This window comes from Lagopus muta, chromosome 6 (assembly GCF_023343835.1).
Source record: "Lagopus muta isolate bLagMut1 chromosome 6, bLagMut1 primary, whole genome shotgun sequence".
Taxonomy (NCBI): domain Eukaryota; kingdom Metazoa; phylum Chordata; class Aves; order Galliformes; family Phasianidae; genus Lagopus; species Lagopus muta.
The window spans coordinates 18,593,140-18,618,810 of NC_064438.1; the positions used below are offsets into that span (position 1 = coordinate 18,593,140).

The 25,671-nt window shown below is 40.3% G+C and overlaps 1 protein-coding gene across 5 annotated transcripts in view; it reads left to right on the plus strand.

Moving 5' to 3' along the window:
* EHF (ETS homologous factor) overlaps positions 1-25,671 on the plus strand; it is a 90,927-nt gene that overhangs the window by 46,948 nt on the left and 18,308 nt on the right. The window contains exon 1 of one of the 5 annotated variants that reach the window (XM_048949862.1): positions 2,341-2,497. The exons of 3 other annotated variants lie outside the window; for them this stretch is intronic. The gene's annotated coding sequence lies outside the window, so the exon portion shown is untranslated. Of the gene's footprint in view, positions 1-2,340; positions 2,498-10,027; positions 10,156-25,671 lie in introns of those variants that run through there. One more of the 5 variants, XM_048949857.1, reaches the window with a different exon arrangement.

The window sequence follows — 25,671 nt, forward strand, 5'->3', positions numbered from 1 at the left end:
TCTTGTCTTAAGATGATGAATGCTTGGGACAGCAATACTGCTGAGGTGCCTGAAAGTTCCAGTACTGCTTCTTTTTCTTTGCATCTTTCAGTGATGAGTGCTGATGCTGGGAACAGAGCTGGTTCTATGCAAATCTGTTTCATGGAAAAAAAAAAAATGGTAAAGGTGATATTTAGCAGTTGATTAACTGTTGTTTTCAGCAGGATGCACTTCTGTTATTTTTTCCTATTCACAATTGCACAGGAATAGCTTGCTGCTTTCTTTGAACTTGCACCCTTATAGGCACTGGATTTCAAGATGCCTCAGTTTCACATTATTAGAGATGTGGGTATGGATGTGATATATAGTTTGAAGATGAAAGTAACTCCAAGTAGTGTTGCAAAAGGAATATGACAGATTACATCTGGAGCACTTGGATGAACGTGAACAGGGCAAAACTGAGTTAAATGACTGGAATAAGCTTATTTCCAGATTATAATAAATGACTGAATACTCTCACAAAGAAGTGGTACAAGAAGTACCTTTATGAATGCTAGACACTACAATGGTGTCTACATAGTGGTTTCAATTCATGAAAAAACACCTGATTGATCAAGGAACTGATTTAGATGGTTAAACAGAACCCTAGAACCTGTATCAGTGTGGTCTGATCTCTTAGCCAACACTGTTTTCAGCAGGAGGTTGGATGCAGGACTTCCTCGGGTCCATTCCAGCTTGAATTACTGTATGAAATACATACATCCAAGTGTACAGTGGTAGAAAAGAAATGCAGAAAATGACCACTTCTTATACACTCTGTAAGTTGAAAAATCCAGTATTTTCCCATTTTTCACTCCTCTCTCCTCATCTTTGCTCTTTTTCCTCTTTTTGTAAATTTGGAGCATGTTAACAAAATTTCCCATGCTAGCTGTTATGATCCAAGAACATGCTTGTTGTGCACTTTTCATCCACATTCAAAAGTGTTCAGAAGTAAGCACATTGTGCCAATGACCATTCTGAATAGATCAAGGCCAATAGCTAAGTGATGTAGTTGGTACTAATGAACAGCCAGATCATTTTAGTTGCAACTGTGTAATCTCCTCATCAGGAATCCCCATAAAGACCAGGTCAATTTTTTCTTCTGGATATGGCTGCTTCATAAGTGTTTCTCTCAGGTATGTTCTTGAGGCATTTCTGTGATGTGTACGTGTGTAAATGCGTGGTGAGGCCACCTGCCTGCTAAATCAACCAGTTCACTCTTTTTGGAGGATCTGTTCCCACTACTAGTGTGATTCCATCTGCCTGTTAATGTGTCCTCGCACTTACATAGATTTATTTTTGTGCAAAATAGACTTGTAGAGTTTTCCTGTTGAAACTGTGTGTCAGTAGAAGGATTGGCTACGGGGCATGAGACCAGTGGTGGAGATTCCTGAAGAACACAACTCCAGCTCCAAGGCTTTTGCTAGCTTACTAGAAGAAAAGGGAGCAGCTCAAGGAGGGACTCACTCCTTTGAAATTCAGGGCAGTGTTGCTGTGGGTCACTGAGTCTAGTTTGCAAGCCACAGAATGAGAATGAGTCCTACTAAAGTCACTCCAATTTTTCTCATTCTTTCCTCCCACAGATGCACCATGCCAGCTGCTAAAAGCCATTTCAGAAAGGGCATGGGAGAAACCTGGGAGAAGGTTTTTCTTTTTAAATAAATCAAGTAATTAATTCTGAGTAATGCAGTGTAATGCAGTAACCCTGTACAGGGATGATGAAGTACCAGCTTCATGCCAGTGTGCCTCACTGCACTACGTGTGACTCTGTTCACATGGTCATTTTCTGGGATCCATCAGCCTCGTTGGTAAAAGGCAATGCAGCTCTTCAGTGCTTGCTGGCCAAACAGCTACATACCTGAATAAAATGGGCCTTTCTTCAGGCAAAAAGAATGTACGTGTACTTTCAGCTGAGATCATGCTACATGTCAAAATGATTTGCCAGATCTAAGCATTACAAAAGTGAGATAGTCATAGAGTGAAAGGTGTCTGGGTTATACTATAGCTTTCAGACATGGACAGCCCATTTCAAAGATTAATGCAGCAGAACTCTAAGGACAAAGGCTGAACTCGGGGCATACCAGGATATAGCACGTATATCTACTGAAAGTTTCATATTTCTTTTTAACTGCTAGCAAAGTTGAAGTTTAGTAAGGAAAGGGTGCGCTGTTTTAATTTCATTATACAAACAAATAAAAGTACTTGCAGTTCCATGGAATTTTAACACAGTTAATCATAAACCAGATATTTGCATCTCACGGGCATTGAGCATTGTGTAGATACTGGAGTTGGGATAAACTGGTTTGGAAAGGTTTGCCTGCTGTAGCTGTGTCCAAGGGTTAACCCTCACTTCCCCCATCGATGCTGGCAAAGGAAATCCTGTCGTGACTGCAAGATTGGAGGATAACCTACGAACTGTGCACGTGTCATGCTGTCTTGCAGCTGCCTGCTTTGAGATGTCCCCAAACGATCTGTCCAGGTATGATTTCTAAGGCCAATCTGAACAACGACGACTTGGACTTTTAATGTCCTTTGTAACTACGCAGGTCTTAAATCCCTTCATTTGCTACTGTTCAGCTATTCCAGCCTTGCCTTATGGCAGACATATCCACTCCCTGTCTGTGAAGGCTGAAACCTTGGAGGCCTCTAATACCTCTTCTCAAATAGATGAATGTACCAATCTGTATGCACTCAGCTCACATTTATGCACCAGGACAGACATATACATAATGAGTTTGTTACTTTATCCCCTCCTCAGTCATTCAGCCATGTAATGCTCACCCACATGCATGCAAGCATTCATGAAAATGCACTTATTTAGAATATTATTACTCTCCAATGTCATGAAGTGTGAGAAGCTTGGTCACCCACATATTCATGCTGCCATGGGTCTCTGTTGGGCGTATTCCTAGTTGAGCAACCCAAGGGAGCAGCACTGGTGCCATAAATTCCTCATAACTAATCAAATCCATAGTCTCACAGTCAGACACCTGGCATCCCAGACAGTCTGCTCTCTACTCTGCAGGGGCCTGTGTTTTGCTGTCTGTCCTTGAACTGCTTTTGCTCTAAGTATGTGCATGGGTTTTTGTGTCTAGGGACGTCCTTGACTCTTTGTCTCTATTTCATTTTTGTCACTACATGCAGCTTAAAAGGTTGGCTGCCTTGAAAAATAGCTGATTATGGTATGAACAACTTAAATGTTCAAGTAAGTGTTGCTGCTATCACTTTTCATTCCTATTTTGTAGACTCCTTTGTGTGTCCTTATGATACGTAACTGCTCCTCTAGTGGCCTGCTGTGCTTACTTTTTAATCTTCTGCTTTTTCAGAGCATAAAGAAATGATGTGCTACTTTTAGGTCTCTGCTGGAGATTATTTCAGATCAAACTCTCTTCTGAACAGCTTTTGATGTTTGGAATATTCAAACCCTATGTACTCTTCGAGGGTTTACAAAGAGCACTCCTTACGAAATCCAGCTTTCTTAAATTAGGAAAAGTTTCACTCAAAAAAGAATTGGATTAACATTGAAATGCTGCAGGTGTGATTCACTTAGCATAAGTAGATTTCCTAAGACGCTTGACATTTATATACTGTATATGAAACACCAACCTCAAATACTGTGATGTAGAGTCATTGATGAGGGCCTATGCACAAGAATGGATTTGAACTCTGTCCAGCCATCCTACAGTGCTTATCCCTACTTTTTCTTCTCTGTACTTCAAAAACAAGGTGTCTGTGATGCAAGATCTCTTTCTGAGCTCTCTAATTGTGCTTCAGATCCAATGTCTGAGAAATCAATGGCTCTGACTACAGGGTTACCAGTGGGTCTTAGTGCAAACATCCTTCCATATTCACCAGATTTGGGGAGAGTGAGGTACAACACTCATAGGAATGGCTTTGCCTCTTCTGGCCCCTGTGGTTTTACCAGGTTGCAGGCTGTGAATGTACAAGAAAGAGTATCTCTGCCCAACTAAAAGTTTATCTTGCTATATTTGTACTCTTTATCTTTGTGCTTGCATTCATGGAAAGATAGTTTTATGTTCTTAAAATCAAAAGCGTGATTTGTTTTGGTCCCAGCAGCATCAAAGTATTTGGTAAGAGATTGAAACCACAGCAGGTAGAAAAGACCAATTAGGTCATTGTGCTGTGCCTGTTGTGTCTTAATGTCTGCTATTGCACAAAGTTGTGATGCCTTTTCTCTGAGAAAGCATTCCATAGTCTAGGCTCATAATAATCCCCATTTGGGCTTAGAAATTCTTAATGACAAAACACTCAATCAACAATTTCTCATCCCCTTTGATGCATATAGCCCTCTGATATACATAAATGATTATATACATCCATCATTTCCTACAGAAAGAAGCACCACTGAAAAGGAGACTTTATGTAACAGATAGTTAAAGCGATGATTTTTGGCGCCTGAACAGGCAATGCACAGAGCTATGTTCGCAAATGCTGTTGGATATATATATATTGTTAAAATCTCACAAAAGTTTATGGGACTGCATGGGTTCACATGGATGAAAAACACAGCTTTTAGGTCTTGTAAATGGTTTCTTGGCAGTTGATCCTAGTGACTCCTTACAGTTTTTTGTCCAAGTGAAAAGCAAATCAGGTGCTGCACTGAACTATCTCCTCAGTGGTACACATTTTTATTTGCCACGGCCATTATTTATTATTTGAAATCTCTCCTTCCCCACTTCTCATACCTGTTTATTCCCACCAGTATGAGCAACAATGGAAGCTCTTGCACAAAGGAGTGGCTGGATGCCACTGTGCTGTTACACTGAGTTGGTTTGACCTGTACAACAGGGGAGAATGAAACAAATACGTAATTAATAATAAGCTCATATTCTTTCTAGGATTTACATTTTTCCTTCAGTGTTTGACTAAGGTATTCTATTTGCCCTGCTGGTTTATTTTAGCCCTTTTCTACTCTTACCTTTTCCATGGAAAGCTTAATGTTATTTGTAGTTTTATTTGCTTTCTACTCTATCCTCAGCTCAGGTTTCTATGGTCTTTATCCCTGAATATTTCTTGCAGACCATGGGCAGAATTGCAGTGATCCTTGCAAAGATTCTTGCGTGTTTTTCCTGTAAATTGTTTAAGTAACAGATAACAGTAACAGGTGCTGGACTCAGACTTGTCTTCACCTTTGGACTAGCACAATAAGAGAAATCACTGTGGATTTTCTGAGAAAACGTCTCCCTCAGTTCTCCTCTGTGAAAAGGGGGCTGAAGAATCAAGACAGAGGCTGTGTACCACCAGGAGAAAAAGCAGTGCTTAGGTGGTACCTCTGGCTGGCAATTGGCTTTGCTGGGAGGAACTTGAGGGGGTTCACTTTATCACTTTTTTCATTGGAGCGTACGCCTGTTCCACGGCATACTTGGTTTTGGAGAACTTCGCATCATGAGAGCATTCAAAACCAAAGAGCTCTGTTACTCAACTATTTCTAGTTCATCAGTTCCAGTTTGCAGCATGTTGTTGGTATGACAGATGGGGGATTGTGAGGAAGCTGAAGAAATATTATTGCATGTAGCTGTGTAGGTTTAGAGATTGAACCTTCCTAGAATCATATGCAGAGCTGATACTCTGAGGCCATTGCCTAACTCCTCACTGTTACTACCTTTACTTATAATTTATCCAAATGTTGACCAAAAGGGCTGTAAGGAGTTTTGCTTTAGATTGAATACATTTGGAAAAATCCAGACAAAATACTTAAGCTGTTTTCTAGACTGATGTCACCGTTTGTTCGTATGCAGAAAAAGTTCTCCTTTCCTGTGAGAAAGACATCTGATGTATGAAACTGCTGAGCACTAAAATCTGAAACAGAAGTGAATGGGAGAGACCTTTCAGTACTTCACCTAGCTATTGAAAACCAAGCACTCTAAATACACATTCTTAGGCATCTCAGAATGGATACCTTGAATTATTAAACACCTTCACCTTGATCTTTTTAGAATTCCCCATTAAAATAAGGATAATAAATTATTATGTTACTTCACTAGGGCAGCGTAAAGATAAATAAGTGTTTTGGTGCTAATACTGTAGTATTAGTGCTAATGCATTAACATAATGTAATACACTGCTGTACATGCATTAAATGTTTATTTATATTACGAATAAATGTATTACTATAATACCTCAAATACCATGAGGATTAACACTATAAGAAAACTCATGAGGAAATGAATACAAGTTTTCAGAGCAACTTTGATTCATGTGCAGCAAATACAGCTGAGGGCCACTCCCTGAATACATAATGTTGGTTAGCTTGGCTTCAAATGAGTACCATTTTGTCTCTGCCTTAAGTACAGTACTGCTCAACTTGTCACAATGTTAATGCGTCCTTCTACTTCTGTTTCTTCAGTATGCATTCTGCATTATTTATTTTAAATGTGAAGTGAAAGGGCTGTTGTTTCATCACTGTGAGTTAAACCCAGGAACTACAGCCCAGCTCAGACCTCTGCCTGATGAACTGAGTGTTGCTGTTGGGCCAAATGGGGGACTCACTGGAAAATCTGTCTTTTCAGAAGGGTGGATGTGAACAAGAATAGCCTTTGTTAGCTGTGAACGTGGGAAATGGAGCACACTTGGTGTGCAAGGAAGCTGCAGGGTATGCAGCTCCTCAGTGTGGAGTTCATTATGTGGGTTCTGATTTGACGAGGAGCTTTAAGCTCTCCAAACGTGAGTGGATCTTACTGAAAGTGGTAAATAGCATGTCTTTAACTCATTAGCCAGCTGTGATCCATCCTTGCTTCAAGTTCCTGAGCTTTCCAAAAAAAAAAGGCAGGAGTAGTTTTAACTGTGAATGTAAGGAAAAGTATTCTCTCTTTTTTTTTTTTTTTAATTTCCTGGAGATATATTATACACTATTAAGGATGAAAAGTATACAAATATAGTTCACATGATGGGAAATTTCAGTTTATCTAAACAGCTAAGGCAGAGAATTCAGAAACCTGTAAAGAAAAAATTGTCTTGCAAGCCTAGGTAGTATGCAACTATAGTAATAGGTGGTGCTTGCCTGTAACATCAAATCTGTTTGGAAATAGCTTCTGTTCTGCTCCTTGTGGTCTTTCTGAAGTTCTTACAGAAATTGTATTATTCTACAGCAGATTTTATGAGTCACTTCTGATTTTGCTGTAGAAGACTGAAGACACATTGTACACTCGGTTCTGATTGCTGGGCATGTCTAACATACCTATCAGCTTCTTATGCTTTCCTTTTGATATTCCACTGAAATTTAACAAATGAAGCATAGAATATCACTGGAAAAGTAGGAATTATCACACATTTGTTCTCTGTTTTCATCAGGTGTCAGACGCCAATTTAAGAATCTAGACTGATTTAGATAATTTCCTCCATGCTTGATGGTTGCAATTAAATTAATTCTGAGAATCTGTACTGACACTACAACCATCCTGTGAACATGGCCTCTTAGCTCCTAATTAGAGAGGTTTTCATGTTTCCTCTGCCACCTAGAATTGTGTGGGGACCAAAATCATGCTAATTTTGTGGTTCTAGCGCTGCAGAAGAATATGAAGAGGGAAAAGTCTGCCTGTCTCCAAAAGCCACCTGTAATACTCTCTGCGCTGAACCACATGTAAGTGTCAATAAGCATAATCAGGAGCATGGGGGCAGCATAGCTGGCCTGGTAGGGCAGTAAATTTAAGAAGCCACCACCCTGTGTGGCACCCTGCCTTTGAAAATAGAACACTACTTAAATAATGCATGCTGGTATGCTGGCCAAGTTAGCCTCACCTTGCCCAGACCTGTTGGTACAATGTGCTTTTTTTTTTTTGTCTGTCTGGAAGTATTCTGGGCCTTAGCAACCAGAGCTGTCTCTGCCCTTGGGAGCTGAGACAGAAAAGGCTTGCAGCCACACAAACACAAAGTGACATACCAGTCTAAGTACCGTATTTGAATCAAAGTTCTGCCACTTTTGCTTGTGCCCTTACTGACAGTAGGAAAAGTCTGATATCTGTAGCCATGTTGAGATCCTGTGGTCATATCTTCCTGTGATGCTGCTGCAGCATATGATGAGACATTCATCTTCAGCATTTACTCAAGGGGGCGGTGTAAGATGTGGTGGCTTCCTTGTTAACGATGTCTTTCCAGGGAAGGGAAATGCTCTTTATTGCTTTCTTATTCTTTGCTTACTTCTTAACTTTTTCCTGTTCTCCTGCTCTGGATTGATCACTCATGCTGATATGATGATAAGGCATTATTTTAATGATGAAAGCTTTAGTATGAATGCTCACCCAAGAGATGAACTGGTATGCAAATACTTAGACTTGGTGACATGAGTACTTAGAAAAACCTCACAGATACTTGACTTACTTGTGAAGACTCTGAGCAGTTGCCTCGCTGTTTTCATGGACATCCTTAGCCATTGGTGTTGTAATTCCAAGATGGTACTGCTCCCAAGATGGAAATTTACAGCTGCCTTCTTCATCAGGGTCAACTTTCTTTGATAAGTGAGAATCGAGATGAGCAGCCATGAAACTTGACTTTACCTTGGGTGAAAAGCAATGGGATCTTCTTAAACATCGCTCGTGTTCAGGCACACCTTATTAGTGTGAATGAAACCAACTTAGATTTTAATATCTTCAGTGTGGATGATAGGAACAAAGGTGACATTCCTCAAGAGTGAGATTGATCTTGAAATCAGGTTCAGAGTAAGTAATGTGTCTGAAATGTTTCCTCTACACTGACAGTTGTCCTGATTAATAATTAATAGTGTCTTTGACTGTTGAAGGACGATTCATTCCCTGTGATGTGTGAATCTAGCACCGAGAGTGCTTGTTGGTGTCTGTTCAGAGGGAGATTCCAGGGCCCTGGAACCAAAAATGAAAGGTGGCTGGAAAATTCTTTTCATATAGACCTCTGAAAAATCATGGAATAAAAATATTCAGCTATTATTGTCTTATGCATACAAATTAACAAAACATTGAAACTTTCCTATGTCAGTAAATTGTGATAGGTGAGGATTCATATTTTAGGTACCTCATTTCTCACACAGGTTGCTGATTGCAAGCTGGAGAAGTAACTTGTACATAATCAAGGCCAGATTCTCAGAACTGTCTTTTGAGACCAAGTATTTCATGAGGAAACAGCCCTTCCGTGCTTTTCATCTCAGCCAAGAGTTGAACTCAGGACTGGATTAGTGAAAGCCTCTAATCCAGTGCCCTCCCTGTGGCTTGGAGGAGCAAAGAAAAAGATTTTGCCTGACTCCTATGGTCTGTGGAGTGCCTTAAGAAAAGTTTTAGCTCTCCCTTGCTGGTCAGAACCCTAAAAATCAGGAAGCTTAAAGCAGATAAATATAAAACCAGAAGCTCACCTGCAGATTTTTTTTTCCTTGCTGATCTTTGTATAGCTGTCTTTTTATACTCATCCCTATTTACACATAAACTAAAGATTTTGTTTGCATTTTTTCCTTTTTTCTTACTTCTCTCACATACCTGGAGAAGCTGGAGGAACAAGAGACTCCCCCTTATGGAGACTCATTCATTTCACAGGAAGCTCAAAGTATGAAAAGAAAGAATCAAGTCCATAGTATTGGCTTGTCCAATCACCTGCCAGGCAGCACAGGGCTATTTTCTACTATGCATCTTCTAATGTTATTTCCAGCCTATTTTTAAGTTAGGACATTCCTGCTTTTCACTTCTCCTCATTCTAATTATAATCTCCCTATCTACCTGAAATAACCTCCATTTAAAAAAAAAAAAAAAAAAAAAAAAAAGGGATGGTCTTAAAAAAACAACTACAAAGAAATCAATCCCTCATCCATTACCAAGTTTCTCTTTTGTTCTGGAGCCACACGTGTAACCTGGTTAGACCTGTTCTCTTTGAATACTGAGGACTGAGCTGGCCTTATGCAAATGCTCCCAACCTCGTCTAGGTTGTTGTCGTTGCAGACCCAATCAAATGAACAGGAAGTGACCTAAGGAATTCCCCCATTGGCTGCCTGAGTGTTCAGCAAAATGTTTTAAAATTAATATCACATCCATTTATCTTCACTCCTGGGAGTCTTTAGAAGAGATAACCTAGTACCTGTGTTTACCCTACCTACCGTTCTTCAGACTGTCTTTCCATTGCCTCAGTTAAGGATTTCCACTCCAGAATCTGCAGCTAAATGAGGTAAGGTGTTTGGGTTATTATTTTTTATATGCTTCCTTTAAATTAACACCAATGAAAAAAAAAAAAAAGAACTGTCTGCTGGACTCATGCCCACCCTACCGAGCCCCTCCCTTCCCAGTTTGGAACAGGAGCTAAGCTCATTAGATCAAAAGGCTTTTTTTTTTTTTTTTTTTTTAACATTACAGTATATACTTCTATTTACCTATTTTGAACTTGAACCTTACTTATGTTTAAATAATCTTGTTGTGTTTATGTTTGATTGGGGCCAGATCTACTATCTTTATTCATGCAGAATGTCACTGACCTCACACTGAGCCACTGGCTTCCTCAGAATTACTCAAAGGTTCTGAGGACCCTTGTTATTATGATATATCTGAGAATAATAATTTTGGTGTCAATTTTGTTGTTCAAATGATGAGAGGTCATCTGTTCAGTAAGGCAAGGGATGAGAAAGTAGACCTTCTCACTAGCACTAGCGCCATGTAACAGAGACCCTTCACTAGGATGGCACTTCTGGTGATTTTAGGGAAGAGGTATTGATGGTGATTGTACTGATGACAAAGAAATACTAAAGGAGTTTATAACTTGGCCCAGCTCTGTTCTCAAGGGAGTCTCTTGGCAGCTCCAGTGGTGAGGGGAATCGTCGCTCTCAGTCCCATCTAAGTTAAAGCACCCCAGAGAAGGGATCTCAAGTACTGAATTGGTAAATACAGCATGAACAGAGACCTGCAGTGTCTCCTCTTGTTTAATTTGCTTCTCTTCCAATGGTAATTTTATTTGAATAGAACCAGAATTGGCCCCTTAAGGTATAGACACAGTAAGAAAGAGACTTTAAAAATTTGGTTTAAGGAATGGTAGAGGTGCACATAAGGAAAGAGTTACTTGAAATCTACAATGATTGTGTAAAATATATGTGATGGGCATTATGATAAATATTTGTATTTTATCCATGAGGCATTTTAAGCGGGTGCTCTTGCGTTATACATAATTTTAGAGTTATTTAATTTTATCAGAAGTGAACTTTTAGATTATTGCATCTAAACGTATGTCACCTTTTCTTCTACGTTTTCATGTTCATTTTTGAAATGAAACTGCTTTGTTAAGATAGAAATGGACCTTGAGCTTAAAGTTTCACTGAGTGATTTTACTTGTACACTCGTCACTGCATTCAGTACAGCTATCTTGTAGCAACATTTCCTCTAATTTGTGAAAATTTGAGAGGGATAATAATAATAGTAAAAAGCACTCCTTTAAGTACTGTTTTGATAGCAAATTTGTGGGTAGCAATTTAAGCCACTTTTCTGACATCTGTTTTGCACTGTAGAAAGTACCACAGCTGAAAAACAGAGCAGGTTTATACTTAATGCAAATGTAGAAACCAGAGAGAACAGCTGCAATTAAAACTAGAAAAACAGCAGGATTAAGGTACTTTACCAACAAATATCGCAGTTAATGACACTTTAATTCCTGGCCCTTGCAGGTTTTAAAACCAGAAGTGACTGTTGTGATAACAGTAGGATTTCCCAGAATTAGAGGAATTCAGAAGTAGAGGGCTTGAAGTAGAGCTTATATTTTAGAAAACTTCCAAACTTGAAGAAAAAAAAATAAAAGCCTGTAAGTCCAACAATGGGAAATTCAACAGAACTTTTAAATTAACTTTTTAAGCACCGTTCCTCTAAAATATTTTGTCTCATTTTCAGTCTGACTTGGTCTAACTTCAACATTCAGCCACTGGGTTCTGTTACCTTTTGATAGCCAACACAAAATCCCCCTGAGTCACAAATTTCTGTTCCTTACTGTGGTAGCTGTTTGGAGCTGTGAACAAGTCCACCATCAGTCTTATCTTATACAAATGCATTGAGTACCATAGGCTCTTCCATCTCACGGAAAAATCTTTGTTAGTTCCACTGTACATTTTTCTGTCCTTTGATCTCTTTGATGATTGTCTCTAATTTTTCAATATCCTCTGTAAAATTTGGATGTCAGGAGTGGTCACACGCAGTAGGAGCAGCAAAGCCAAGCACATAAAAACTATGAGTCAATATATTTGTGTTTCTGCCCCCAGAAGTAATTTTTTTTTCTCCTAAAAGGTGATGCCTTCCCCCTTCTGAAAGCTCTGGATCAGAAGTTTATTTAGCATGGTTGATTTTTGTGGAGTTGTTGTCCTCCAGACCCCCTTCTCACCTCTTTGTCTTGGTCCTACATGCGGGGACAGTGTTACCATTAATAGCGCTGATGTTGTTTGCTTGCATTTTTTTTTATTTTTATTTTTCCTAGTCCTAGTGGTTATTATAAATCCCCCAAGAAAATAAGAGTATATTCTTCCCAAGTCACAGTAATAAATAAACCTGTATCAGAGCAGAATTGTGTTTCTACCCCAGCAGAAATTAGGTAATGCTTCATAGCAGTTTGTGAGGTGACAACAATTGTTATTATCCCAGTGAGGGTGAGCTCAGTTAATAGAATGTGGTCTTTTTAACATGGGAAATATTTGCTTGTCATTATTTGCTTGTGGTATTGCCACAGCGATGTTATATTACTTCAGATATTCTCAAGTTGTTACGAGTTTTCAGACGTGGTGAAAACAAACTGTTGGAGAGCTGGACTAAGACAAATAATTTGGCTCCAACTGAACTTACTTCACTTCTTTTCATTACCAGTGAGTTTTACTGTTAAAATCAGTACTTGTTCTGTCTGGGAGGTGCGAGGTAACAAATTGCGATGGAGAGAGATCAAACTAAAGAGGAAAATTCATCCAGAGACACAGATGAAGAGAGATTAGAGAGGAAAATGAAGGATTTCTGTAGGTGTCTCTGTCCAGACAGGACTGTTGTGTTAGTCTGTTGCCTCTCCCACAGCAAATCAAACAAATAAATTCTAGGAGAATTAATTTCTGTACATGCTGAAGAAGTATATATGGTCAGTTCTTAAAGCAGAGGTTAAATGACTTTGCCTTTGTGAGCTCGGAGAGCTGTCCGCGACACCTTTCCAGAATCAATACTTGCCGTCTCTCCTTTGCTCACCCCTTACTTACTCTGTCTAGCTTAATGTTGGGACCAAATCATTCAATCTTCTCCCGGCAGTTTTTCCACTGATTGCAGATTTACCGGGGTTTGTTCTGTGGAGTCTACAGTTACTTTTTTTCTGTTGCTGTTGATGTGCTTCAGTTCGCACAGAATTGTCTGAGCTCCGTCTGCGATACAGCCAACACCACCTCCATGGACTGGAGCAATAGCCCATGGTACCAGAACAGTGAGACGGAGCTAACTGGCTTAAAAATTAAGTCAGAGTGCCGAGACTAAACTACAAATAGATGAATGACCCCTTCTTGTTTTGATGGAAGTTTGACCACCCTCTATGGGATTTCCTATGGTCTTACAGTGCTCTCCTCGTAAGTCTTCCTTCTGTTGTGAAGAAGGAATTCTTGCTGAAGTCTAGGCGCTCCTGCAGTAAACAGCACATAAAAAGAAAAGGGTCACAAGCTTAATTGTCTGCTGTCATTGCAAATGACACATGATGTCAGCATGTGGTAGAATCAAATATAAAGGCATTGCTGCACATGAGGAAATGAACAGAAATGCTAACAATTTCTTTACCTTGCGCAGTTTGTGATGTTTTGTTGAGTGTTTTGTCCAGTCTGGCAGCTTAGCTATTGCTAAGGTTTTAAGGATAAACTTACGGAGTTCTCTTCCTAATGATAAGTTCATCGTGAGCACCAAAAATGACCCCCTATCTTCAGCAAACCCACTGGCTTTGGTCACCCACCCAACCTCAAAGGTGCCTCGGGTGTCGGCTGCTCCTTCTCCCTGTGCTAACCTTCAGCCCATACTGCAGTTTGTGTGTATTTCAGCCCCTGATTAACCAGGGACACTGCAGACTTGGTGAAGGCAAAATTCATGAGTAAAACTACTGATAGAAAGCATAAACTAAGAAGGGTTTGTTCGTACAGTTGGCATATGGAAAAGTAAGGATTAATTTGTTTTCTGGGGATGCTACCCGTCTTTCCTTAGTATGATAGATGTTTTGAGCTGTATTAGGGGTGCAACTTGAAGCAAATCCCTCACTGAATGCCTAAAATGCTTGGGACATTTGTTGGTTGTTGGCCTATAGATGGGTGAGAATGAGTAAACATGGAGTCACGTAGCCAGTGGAGCAACCAACTGGCAGTTGGCACTTTGCGTGTCTCTCTATGAGGACGATCCCTGAAAGGCTCCCTTTCCAAAAGCTGACTTTGCACATGGTTGTCATTACCTATTCCTTTGCTGATCTTGTAAAATGTGCTTCACAGGAAAGAGTATGAGAGCTAGTAGAAAAAAACAGCTAGCTGAGTAGTGGCTGGTCATAGACCAAAGAGATTGGGCAATGAAAAAGAATTGCTTTGCAGTGGTGAAAAGAAAGCCATTCTATTTGGAGGATCTGCAAATACGAAGAATAAAATAAAAAATCCTGCCTATTGGAGAGGAAATGCAGTGGCGTAACCTCTTAAGATATTTTCTCAGTCTGCAATCATTTGTAGCCAGAAAAGCTTCCTGAGCTCCTGCGTGTCTGTAAGGATTGAGCTTCTATGTGTAAAAATATACTCTGTTGTCCAGATTTCTGGTGCCACCATCATAAAAATATATATATTTTTCAAAACTGTTCTGGATTCTCTCTTTCACCTGGCAGTGAGTAGTAACTAATTTATATTGCTCTGTTATTAATGATCCTGTGTAAAACTGCCCGAGATGCTATGGTCAGGAATGAGACTAAATGAACAATATAATGATTACCCCCAAACTTTCTTAATGGTTTTTACTGAAGCTTATAATTACTATTGCACAACAGTGTAGAAGCTTGCATCTTGATGATGCACTTTTAAAGTATGCTTGGTTAAGCAATTGTCTCATAGATTGGCATGGCCATGAAGGGGCTTTATCAGGGAGTCAAATTCTGACACATTGAAGGTGCTGTTCTCATCTCTTTCGCAGTGGGATCTGCCATGCCACTCATGTAAAGCAGACTTCACTCCTAATGTTCCCAGGCAACTGCTCTGACAGAGGAAGATGAAAAACATTTTAGAAGACTGAATTAATAGGTGATTAGACAAGGAGATATCCTTAGAGACTTATCAAAAGCGTGATGTACAAAGTGAAATAGATACAGATTTTCCTTCATTTAGGGACTGGTAGATATCTTTACCCTCCCTAAGACTTTTGATGGAGCTCTAATACTGTGCAAGAACAGGTAGAAACTTATCTTCTTCCTTTAAAATCACAAATGATTAAATATTTTTGGATGATAGTCAAATTGTAGTCAATCCAGCAAATCTTTCTCAGTCTGTCTGCAGCCACTCCCGATAGGCATACACTCAGACACGCTGCACAAAGTACATGCACACGCACATCCCTTATCTCCTGCATGGGCTTTCTTGCCTAACTTTTTAAAGTAGATATTCAAATATTTGCCTGAAATTCAGCCAATTTTGTCTGATAGTCTGAATAATTCCTTCATTTAATCCTTTAAAATGTAAAGTGACTTGTGTTCAGTGTATTTTGTCAGCAGACAGAAATGGGTGACTTGTGCTGTCCTGCACTGAGTGAGGGGTTGCTCGTGCCAACATCCTGAGCCTGAGCTGCCTATGAGTTCTGTGATTCTGTGATGAGTTCCCTCCCTCCCTCTGCTTTTGCCCAGTGCTTTGCTTGGCTTTCCTGCAGGAGCATGAGCTGTGTGCCCAGGGCGGCCCTTCCCTGAGCCCCGAGCAGAAGTCGGCAGCTACTGCGGCATCGGGTGCTGCTGTGTTCAGCATCACTGTGTTGATGGATGTGACGTTCACAATCAGTGCTAATATAATGTGAAAAGCTAATGAGGTTTGGGTGAATTTAGCACCAAAATGTTAGCCTGCCTTATGATACAGTGCGTCTTTGATATTGAAAAACCAGAAACAGCTTTTACAAGGATCTGAAGAAGGATATATAAGGATCTCTGCTAACTGCCCCTCCCTAAAATGTTCAAGTTGGTATAGCTTCGATGGTATTTAAAAAGTTAAAGTTGGTATAGTTCAGATGTTAGTAAGTATTCTTTAGAAGAGAATAGTTGTTTGAAAGAGCCTAGAAATATTTTCATTAGTTTTGTTGGTGGAACCTGTTCCAGCTAGCTCAAGGACTAAGTGAGATAAATACTCATAGAGAGAAGCAAAAAGAACTGAGGGAAAAGAGCTTTTCTCCCTGCTTCTGACTCCTCCAGCCTCCGTCCTGCAGGTCAGCGCGCAGACGCTGGAGGACCTGGCATTTTTGTGCCATAGAGAGAGAACTGGAGATGCTGTTTTTGTTTGTCTCATTGGCTCCAGGCCTTTGGTGGTCTCCAAGAAGAAGCTTCCTTAGCTAGGTCAGCCAGTCTGATCAAATAGAATGCAAAAGTAAAAGAGTAAAAAGAAATGAAATGGAAAGAAAAGCAATAAGGAGGAAGAGATATTCCAGCACTTGGTGAAAGAGTAGGATCAGGATGGCAAGCTCCACATCACAGCTTGTGTTTGGGATGTCAGATCTGGTACCCGCAGAGTGTGCTCCAGAATCACAGTGGCAAAGCTCTGAGGGAGTCTCCAGGTGCCCACATGGGCAGAGCCACACGAGGCAAGGGCTTCCAGTGCAGCCGCCCCGCAGTGACATTGCTGCTTGCTGCAGTGATATCGTGGTGTGGCTTTGGATGTTTTGTCTTCTACAGTTTTGCGTAACAGGCTGAGTTGCGCTTTTGTTACTTGAACAGCTTGAATATAGGTTTTTACATGCCAGCTCATAGAGATGGGAATCCTACCTCTTTGCTGCAAGGAAACTTGCTTTTTAAAGTTCGTTGTGATTTAAAAAGGGGGAAAAAAAAAGCCTTGAAATAGCCACAGTTCCACATAACAGAAATTTTGAATTTCAGCCAGCTCAGGAATTTCTAGCTCTTTTTCAGGATCATGCATAGGTCAAGGGCAGCTTTTTTGATTTAATATTTCAAGTGTAGATTTAATTGTTTGACTAAGTTAACATTCAAATCTCTACTAGGTACATAATAACTATGATGCGTAGAAGAGACTTGCTTCCGTCTGAACAGGTTTCTTTTCTACAGAAAATTATTTCCCTTATTTTATGTCTTCTCTTTGCCCTAACAACAACAACAAACAACATGATCATCCTTAGCTAATCTGCATGTTGAAATTTTTTGCTGGAAACATGATGCAATGGAGCTTGCACTGGAGGATGTGAGTGGGACTGACTCGTCCATTGACTTCTTATATGACTTTAGCAAATCATTTCAGCTCTGTGTCTCAATTTTCATACTTGTCATAAGGAGGCAATACCAGTTTCTTCCATCGCTTCTGTGCTTTGTGCTATTTACTGCCCTGTCTGAGGACACTTTTTTTAGTGTGCTTCTGCAATTGCTATAGATGGATGCTTTTACAGAAAATGAACCCTGCAGGCTTAGTTTTCAGCAGACCTTAAAATTAGTCTGTTCCTAGCTGAATGCCTGCTTCTTGTGAATTTCATTTATTAATTTATTTTGGTAAATAGCAGCTGGAGTGGTGGAGTGTGTGTAGGTGAATGAAGACAAGCAAACCTTCCCAATGCTTCCGGTTTTCTTTCTCTCTCAGCAAGGATCCTCTGCCCCTTACACTCAGTTTGCTGGTTTCTCCTGCTCACTTTCAAACCACTCTTTTTCCAGCTGATTTTGCTTTACGTGTTTTGTGCAACACCTCTTCTGATGTCAGTCTTGGAAGAGGGTGTTACTTTGCCCTGTTGGGATTTCAGTCAGTGGAAAAGTACGGTGTTGAGCCGTCCTCCTGACACCAGTCTGTTCTGTAGCAAAGGACTATTTATGAAGCAGGAGAGAGTTCACGTAAGAATCGTAAGAGTACATTTGTGCAGAACCCAATGGGAAAAGCTGTATCGTCAAACCGGCCCAGGCTGTTGAGGCAGATGCCTGGCTTTGCTCTTTTGTTTATATTCCAACAAATCAAAGCTGACCTGTGTTGTTATCGGAGTAGAGCAGCAGGTGCAAAAAAATAACTCTGCTGCCAACTCAAACGAAAGGGTAAGGCTAATACCCTCTGGGAGGTATTGAGAAGATAACAGAGGGCCATGCCAGCAACTGAATTAACGGCTCTATTTACGGTGGGTTTTACTTAACAACCTGCTCCCAACACAGGCACATAAATACTCCATTGTATTGTTTAATGCAGCCACTGGAGAAATCAATGAAAACAGGATGGGCAGCTCTCACTGTGCCAGCTGAGGAGAGGCACTGTGAAATGTTGCTCCCCTAATTGTGGCCAGGAGACAGAGGAAGCTGCTCTGGGCTTTTACAAAAGCAGGAAGATGTTTTCCACAGCTCCTTCTTGCTTTGCCTGTAGAAGGTGGCTGCGGAGCATGAAAACTTTGCTCCCTACTTTTTCTGGCTGCTTTTAATGAAGGCAGAAAGCCTGAATGAGACCTCACTAGTGTTCCAGCGCTGTGTGGCTGCGGGAGACGTTTGGCTTCCCCTGAAGTTCTGACCACGTGGGGCCAGGAGCGCGTGGCTGAGTAAAATGCCAGGGCAGTGGTCTCTCAACCTCTTATTCTTAACACAGTAAATACAGGATGAAGAAATATCGAAGAGATAACAGAGTTCCAAATAAAAGTGCTTGCTCAATGCACAAATACGTAAGACTATATGGCAGTCAAAGTAATGGTCAGTGAGCACCAATGAACTGTTTCACTGATAGCTGCTGTTTGGGCATGTTTTCCTTCACAAACACCTGCCCACCCTGGGATATTTCATAGTCTAGAGAGCAGTGCTGGAGGAGCAGATGTATTGGATGGAGCTACTGTCATTCTGGTGGAATCAATATTCCCCAGCCTGGCACTGGGGAATGTGTCTGACTTGAACAGAGGAGTTAACATTCAGCTGTACAAACCCTCTCTTATCAACTGTAACTCATAATCCTTCCCATTACAAGCCCTCTACTACCCCTGTTATGTCTTTTCCTTGAAACACCCTTCTGCTTTCATGACTGCAGAAGAGTGTGATGACATCAGGCTGGGCAGCCAGTGGGTTGAAATAAAGGCACAAATGCTGCTGCTGACTGGCTTAGACCTCCAGCAGCTTGTGCTTGGACCTTATTTAGGATAGGACACTTTGCTCTCAACTCCCAGCTCCTCTGTCATAGCTAACTCCCATTTATGCCTTTCATGTATTTAGTGAGCAAATGCTATCAGTTTGTTAACTGAATTAATTCATGTAAAAAAAAAATAGTCTCAATGAGAAAATTTGTCTGTTAATCATAAGTAAGGCTTTTACGTATGAAATCTTAAATGGACAACATTTATATTCAAGATTTTATCTCTGCTATCAAAAGCAGGAAATTTTCCAAAGTGAAATCCAGCTTGCTAACAGTTGGTAGTATGGGAAATGAAAAAGAAAATGTCTTTCTCTATCCTGAGTCAGGTTTTGGACAACACCAAAAAGCCCAGTAACTCTAAGTGAGAAGATATGGCTTAATGTCCGTAGAACCAACAGGCACCACCCTGGAAGAATGTTAATGTAGAACAGTCTCTAGGCTGTGTTAGCTGCATGTCCTGAGTGGGGTACTGGCAGCACAGGGATGTGAAGGCTCAGCTGCTCTCAGCCTTATCATGCCTAGGGCTCACTGTGCCCATGTCTGTAGGGCTGCCATCCCTGCTGGGGAGGTCTCTGCCTTCCTCCTCCTGCCCAGGCACCAGAAGCTGCTCACACAGACCTCCAGAACACCTTCCCTTTTGTGGTGCCCAAGTCACATTCCTTATTCTGTGCAGTCCTCACACAGAAATCAACCCCAAAGAAGAAGCCTGTAACTTCCAAGCAGATGCTCTTTGTAAAAACACAGTATCTGTAACTGTTAAAAAACAAACAAACAAACAAAAAAAGCAAGGAGAGGAAAAGGATATTTTTATTTTGGGAGTAGGCAAATTAGTGGTTGTTACTACTGAAACCAGACTAGTCCCACTAAAAAAAAAGAGAAGTTCTGGTGGTGGCAGTAGTTAAAACATACTTCTCTATGAAATATGGGCTGCTGCAGCAGTGCATGTCAGACTCTATACATCAGAGTGGCAGTTATGACATAAGTGTTTCAGCTTCTAAAGAGAGCCAAATATGAACAAAGCCACAATTTTTGTCATTATTTGCTAATAACTGATCAGTTGCACAGTCTATGTTAGCGGCATAGAAAGCAGATCCCCCAACACAGACTCAGTCTTCAAGGCAATACAGAGAGAAGCTGTCGTGAAAGGTGGAGGGAAGTGGTTGGGGAACTAGAGCCAAGGGGAAAAGAGAAGGTGTTAGAACATGATGGTAGTATTTTGTTAGCTGATGAGGTTCTTGCCTAATTATAGGTAGGTAGTTTGTCAAGCTACAGGGGTATCTAGAGTGCTTTTTGGCCATTTGTATATTTAGTGTATTGTAAGCAAAAGAAAGGTGTTTAGTAAAAGGAGATTAGGAAGATGAGCTGGCTCCTGGTTAGAGGAAGGATGTACCAGAGAGATAGGAAGGACATGAAAGAAGGTGTGGAGTTGTTCCATGAGGTGTGGTATTAAGTGCTGAAAGAAGAATAAAGAGCAAAGGCAGTTTTTCCCATTGTTGTGTTTTCCAAGACTCTGTACCCCTGAGGCAAGACTGATGAATCTATTGCAAATGACTTCTAAATACTCAGGAAAAAATGGCTGGCCCAAATTATCATGAACTTGCTGAGGTGATGCAGACAGCAATAAAGGGAGTGCTATATGCCAGTCGCAGCCACGTCTTGCAGGATCATCTCCAAAGAACAACAAAAATCCTACTTTTTTTTGTCAGTTATTTGCAACCATGTCTACATATTCAGAAAATTCTAAGCGTATGATTGTGCAGAAATGACGTGAGCATTTATCACAAGAAATAGAACCTTTTCTTGGCTTGCTTTTAATTTAGCCGTGTGACTGCCTCTTAGATACAGATCTGTGAATGGACTTTCTGCATGAGGAGAGTGAGCTTTTTGACAGCAAAATTGGTTATGCTATTTTCTTTCTTACTCAAAAACTAGAGGCATGGCAAGAAGATGTACATCTAGGCTGTGCTGTGAGGAGGAAGCAGGGATCCCAACACTAGATCCTTGTTGAGAGGCAGGTTCAGTTTCCTCTGCTGAGCTAGCATAAGTGTGGGTAAAATTTTCCAAAGTGCCAACATTTGGCAGCTAGTAGTGTCAGGCACATCTGTGCCTTGAGGACCATGTGCTTGTAGTTGGCTTTCTGTTTGCTTCTGATTTAGAAAAACAAACAAACAAAACCTCTGTTGAAATTCTCTCTTTTATTTTCATTATACTAAGTAGTACCTTGTCTATTGAAGCCAGTTCATATGAAGATTGTGGATTATGGAGAAAAAAAAAAAGGGGGGGGGGACAGAGGAAAAATACTCTATGAGACTTTGCATATAATCAAGTAAATTTTTGTTTTTTGCATTCATAAAGTGAACTTTGTTCTCACTCAAAAAGGAAACTGAACTATGGTTTTGTCTTTAAATTACATCGTTAAAAGGGAGATAAGAACCAAACCCTGGAGCGGAGGGGTAGCTCAGATACAGATCTAGATCCTAGCTTTTCTACTCAGGCTTCTCTTTGGTTAAAATATATATGCAAGATTTTGAAGCATCCATATGAACATGTTAAAACAACCACCACATATCTCTTACAAAAGTTGCCTTGTAGTGCATCATGAAAACCAGATCTTTAGTAATAAAAGATTCCAACCAAGCTTTATTTGACTTTGTTTATTGTGATCCTATCTGCAACGCAGGTAAATGCTAAAAGCTCCTTTTCTATTCATCTTCCTTTTTCTAGTCTTTCAGTTTACCTTCATATATACGTTTAATAACAAGGTTCAAAGAAAACAAAAGAATAAACCCAACTCTTCCTTTCCAAAAGCCCACAACAGTAAATGATCAAGGTCTCAATATACTCTCTGAAAGCTTACCAAGAGCCAGTTTTGCACATGCAAAGGTGGTTTTATGCATATGAACCACAGCTGTATACACCAGAAACGTAGAAGCATAGGAATGTGCAGTTCAGAGGAAAGAAAAACATAGGCCCCAAAGCTCCAAACCAGAATCTGGAATACAAAGAGTTTGGAGGATTAGAAAACTTTCTTATAAAAATGAATAGTTGAACTTTACACTCGCAGCGTTGTTCAGTAAGCACGTTTTGTTGCTGTGGCCTAAGGGTACATATGATGGACTAAAAAATGAAATGCATCAAACACCATGTATGTTATATAACAAGAACTGCATGGGCTGTCATTGAAACAGTAACTTACAGGTCACAGTGAGGTGGCACTCAGCTGAGCTTTGAGTTGTGATGTGGATCCCTGTGGATCAACCTGCAAAAAGTTTTTTGTTGGAGGCTTCTGTCTGTTTTTTTTGGACACTAAAACAATGGGTTTGAAGCAAGGAGGTGCGTGATTACTGTATGTGGATCTGCATGGTTAGGAGAGATCCTAACAGGAAAGGATCACAGTGAGTTCTGACAGAGTTGTATCTTATCTGGGATTTTGGCATAGATGCTGAGGGTGAATGTGAAACTTTTGCAAAATAGATGGATAGAGACTGTAAAGCACTCTTGGGGTCATCCCTAACTGTATTTATTTGTGTGGTGGCTCAGAATTAAACTCTGGTACCCTGCTAGCAATGCACTTTAAATGGGAGAAAACAGCAGAAGACTGAAAGCTCATGGTAACATGCAAACAGGCTGTCGGCATTCATGTATTTGGTTTGTGCCTGCTGCTGGAGATGTAAAATAGGTGGTTGGAATGCAAAGCAGCTAATTGATCATAGACATTTCAAGTACAATGCAGTTGTGTTTCTGAAATAACCGTATGTGTAAAGCAGGGCCACGTGCTTTGTTGTGCATCTCCTTTGTTTCTGATGTCTTGAAAGCTCAGCCCATTGCCATCTTTTGAGATTTCAAGAAAAAGCTTAAAATCCAGAATCTGTTCCTCTGCAGCTGCAGTTATTATCTGGTATCATTTATTTTAGATTGCTGTTTAACTGCTTGACTGCAATCCAAGGCAAAGTAATGGTATAAAATATTTAACATACTCTGTAGATACTTGTTCCATAAACTCCAAGCCCTGAAAAGCAGGGATTGTGTCTTCACTGTGTACATAACATACTTCAAAGAAAATAGGCCCAGGTGAAATCTATATTTGAAGTTCAGCCACGATGGTAAAAGGGGAAAAATGGGGAAGGATCCCATAGATAAATGCGCCAAAAGAGATCCACCCTTTTGGACACGCCAGGAGGAGCTGCACTGAGCTTGTCTCAGCTAGAAGTCACTTTTAGACTTTGCATAGCTTACGGGTGGAGTCATAGTTTAATAGTTCCAGTCAGTTTTGCCTTAGATATTTTTTTGTCTTTTGCATAGAGTGCGTATTACAAACCAGAAAGCTGTACGCCTCTCTCCCCTATGGGCTCCACACCCCCTCATATTTGTAATTAATGAGACCCTTAGTTCAGTTCAGTGTTGTAATGTAAGCAATTGTACAAATCAATGTCAGTGCAATCGCTGTGGTTGGAGCTCTTTGGGATTCACTCATTTTCTCTGCATTGCTCGTTCTCCTTTCATGTTGCGTTCAGTATTTTCCTGTCATTTAATACACGGTGTTGTTGAAATATTTGAGTTCAAAGAAAGGAGAAATCCATTATTTGGCTGTTAAGGCTCATTGGGGTGAATGTGGAAATGGGGATCAGGGTAATTTACTTTCAGAGCACACCTGTAGTGCAATAAAATAATTTGCATACAGTGCGCTATACACTGTTCAAGGTTCAAGGATTTGTAAATATGTTTTCCTGCAATGCTGGGTTTGCTCCCTTGCCCAGCCATGGTTGTTTCTGGTACCACCACGTACTCAGATTAGTCCGGCAGCCAGGACAGATGAGAGGACCAGAACAACTGAGCTCTTATGGCTGCAAAGTGGCCAGGTTGTGGCTTGGTCTGAGCTCCTCCTGACTCCAGTAAGAGCTTCATTAAGAGAGGCCTTCAGGCTTTGGACTTTGAATACCATCTGATATATCAAATGTAGGTGAAAGAGCTTTTTTTTTTTTTTTTCTGGGTGCACTCATGCCCTCTAATAGGACTCTCTGAAATGAATGCTGCTTAGCACCAATGCACAACTATATTTAACCTTGCTGTTTGAGTAGAGCATTGTTGGATTCTGCTTATAACTGTGCCATGTTTCTGGTAGTGTTTTAAGATTGTAATTCAAAGGTGTCACATCTCTAGTGGAAGAAACTAGGAATGTGTGTACAGATACCTGCAACACACACACAAGAGTGTATGCGTGCAAATATGTGTATACGCATATGTGTATTTGTATATACACACAGAACATTTCATGTGTGCTTTCATTCATAATGTACCACGTCTTATTCAGTACAGAGACATATCCTAAGACTTTTATTTTGTTTTCCAACATCTCATCTTAGTTAGAATCCCTTTTTAGCATGGTTTCCTGAGGAAATGAGGCTTTTGTGGTTATATTTTCTGTCTGTTGGCTTTTGCAATTGGCCTGTAACAGTCTTTGAGTCCCATTGCCAATTTTAATTAAATTTGATATGGGGTAGAAGTCTGAAAGATATGAAGTTCTTTCAGGATTAATGAAAACAAGCTGCCAAGTGGAGGAGAAAAATCTATTAATACCCTGTCTGAAAGAAGGAGTGAAGCTTGAGCTCACTCCTTTAAGACAACGAGATATTATGAATGCCCCAACCGTGGGAAAAACTTCAATCAGCGCTCACATCTTACTAGACACTCGAGAATCCAACCACAAGATACACATTCATAGGAAACCATGCTTCATTAGTTCCACCGTTCACTTTGATATATGGCATACGATTAAAAGAAAACTGAACATATTATGTGTCCTTCCCCTTGAGGCTTCACACCCTTTAACCAGGTTTGTCTGTACACAAGGGAGACTTGAGGATTTGGCCCCAAACTAATGAAGAGCACACCCGTTCCAATATCCTGACTCGAAATCTTTCCAAGTATGAGATGAGACACTGCTCTAAGCATAAATCTGTCATGAACTCGTATCAAAGAAAGGCATATACTGGATGAAACGAAGAAAATCACAATTTCATTTTCATAGAGAAAATATTCTTGAGCAAGATGTGCACACTTCCAAGCAAATTCATGGAAGTTATGTTAGTGGAACTTTATATTCACTCTGAACAAAGTGCTGGAAGTCATTTCCAAATAAGCAACGCTCTTGCATTAAGATACAGGAGGTGACATGGCAATTTTCAAGTTACAAAAAAACCCAACCCAGTACCTTGAATAGCACCCATAACTTTGGGAAAGTTTGGGTCAAAGCTGAATCTAGTCCTGTGCCAGTGGTTACTGTTGTATCATGATTTCTTCTTCTCGTGAACAGCTGTTTCCACAAGTGATGTGGAAAGATAAGTTATTTTGGTTAAAATAATTTGTATAGCTTTCAGAAAGAGGATGTACTGATTGATTAA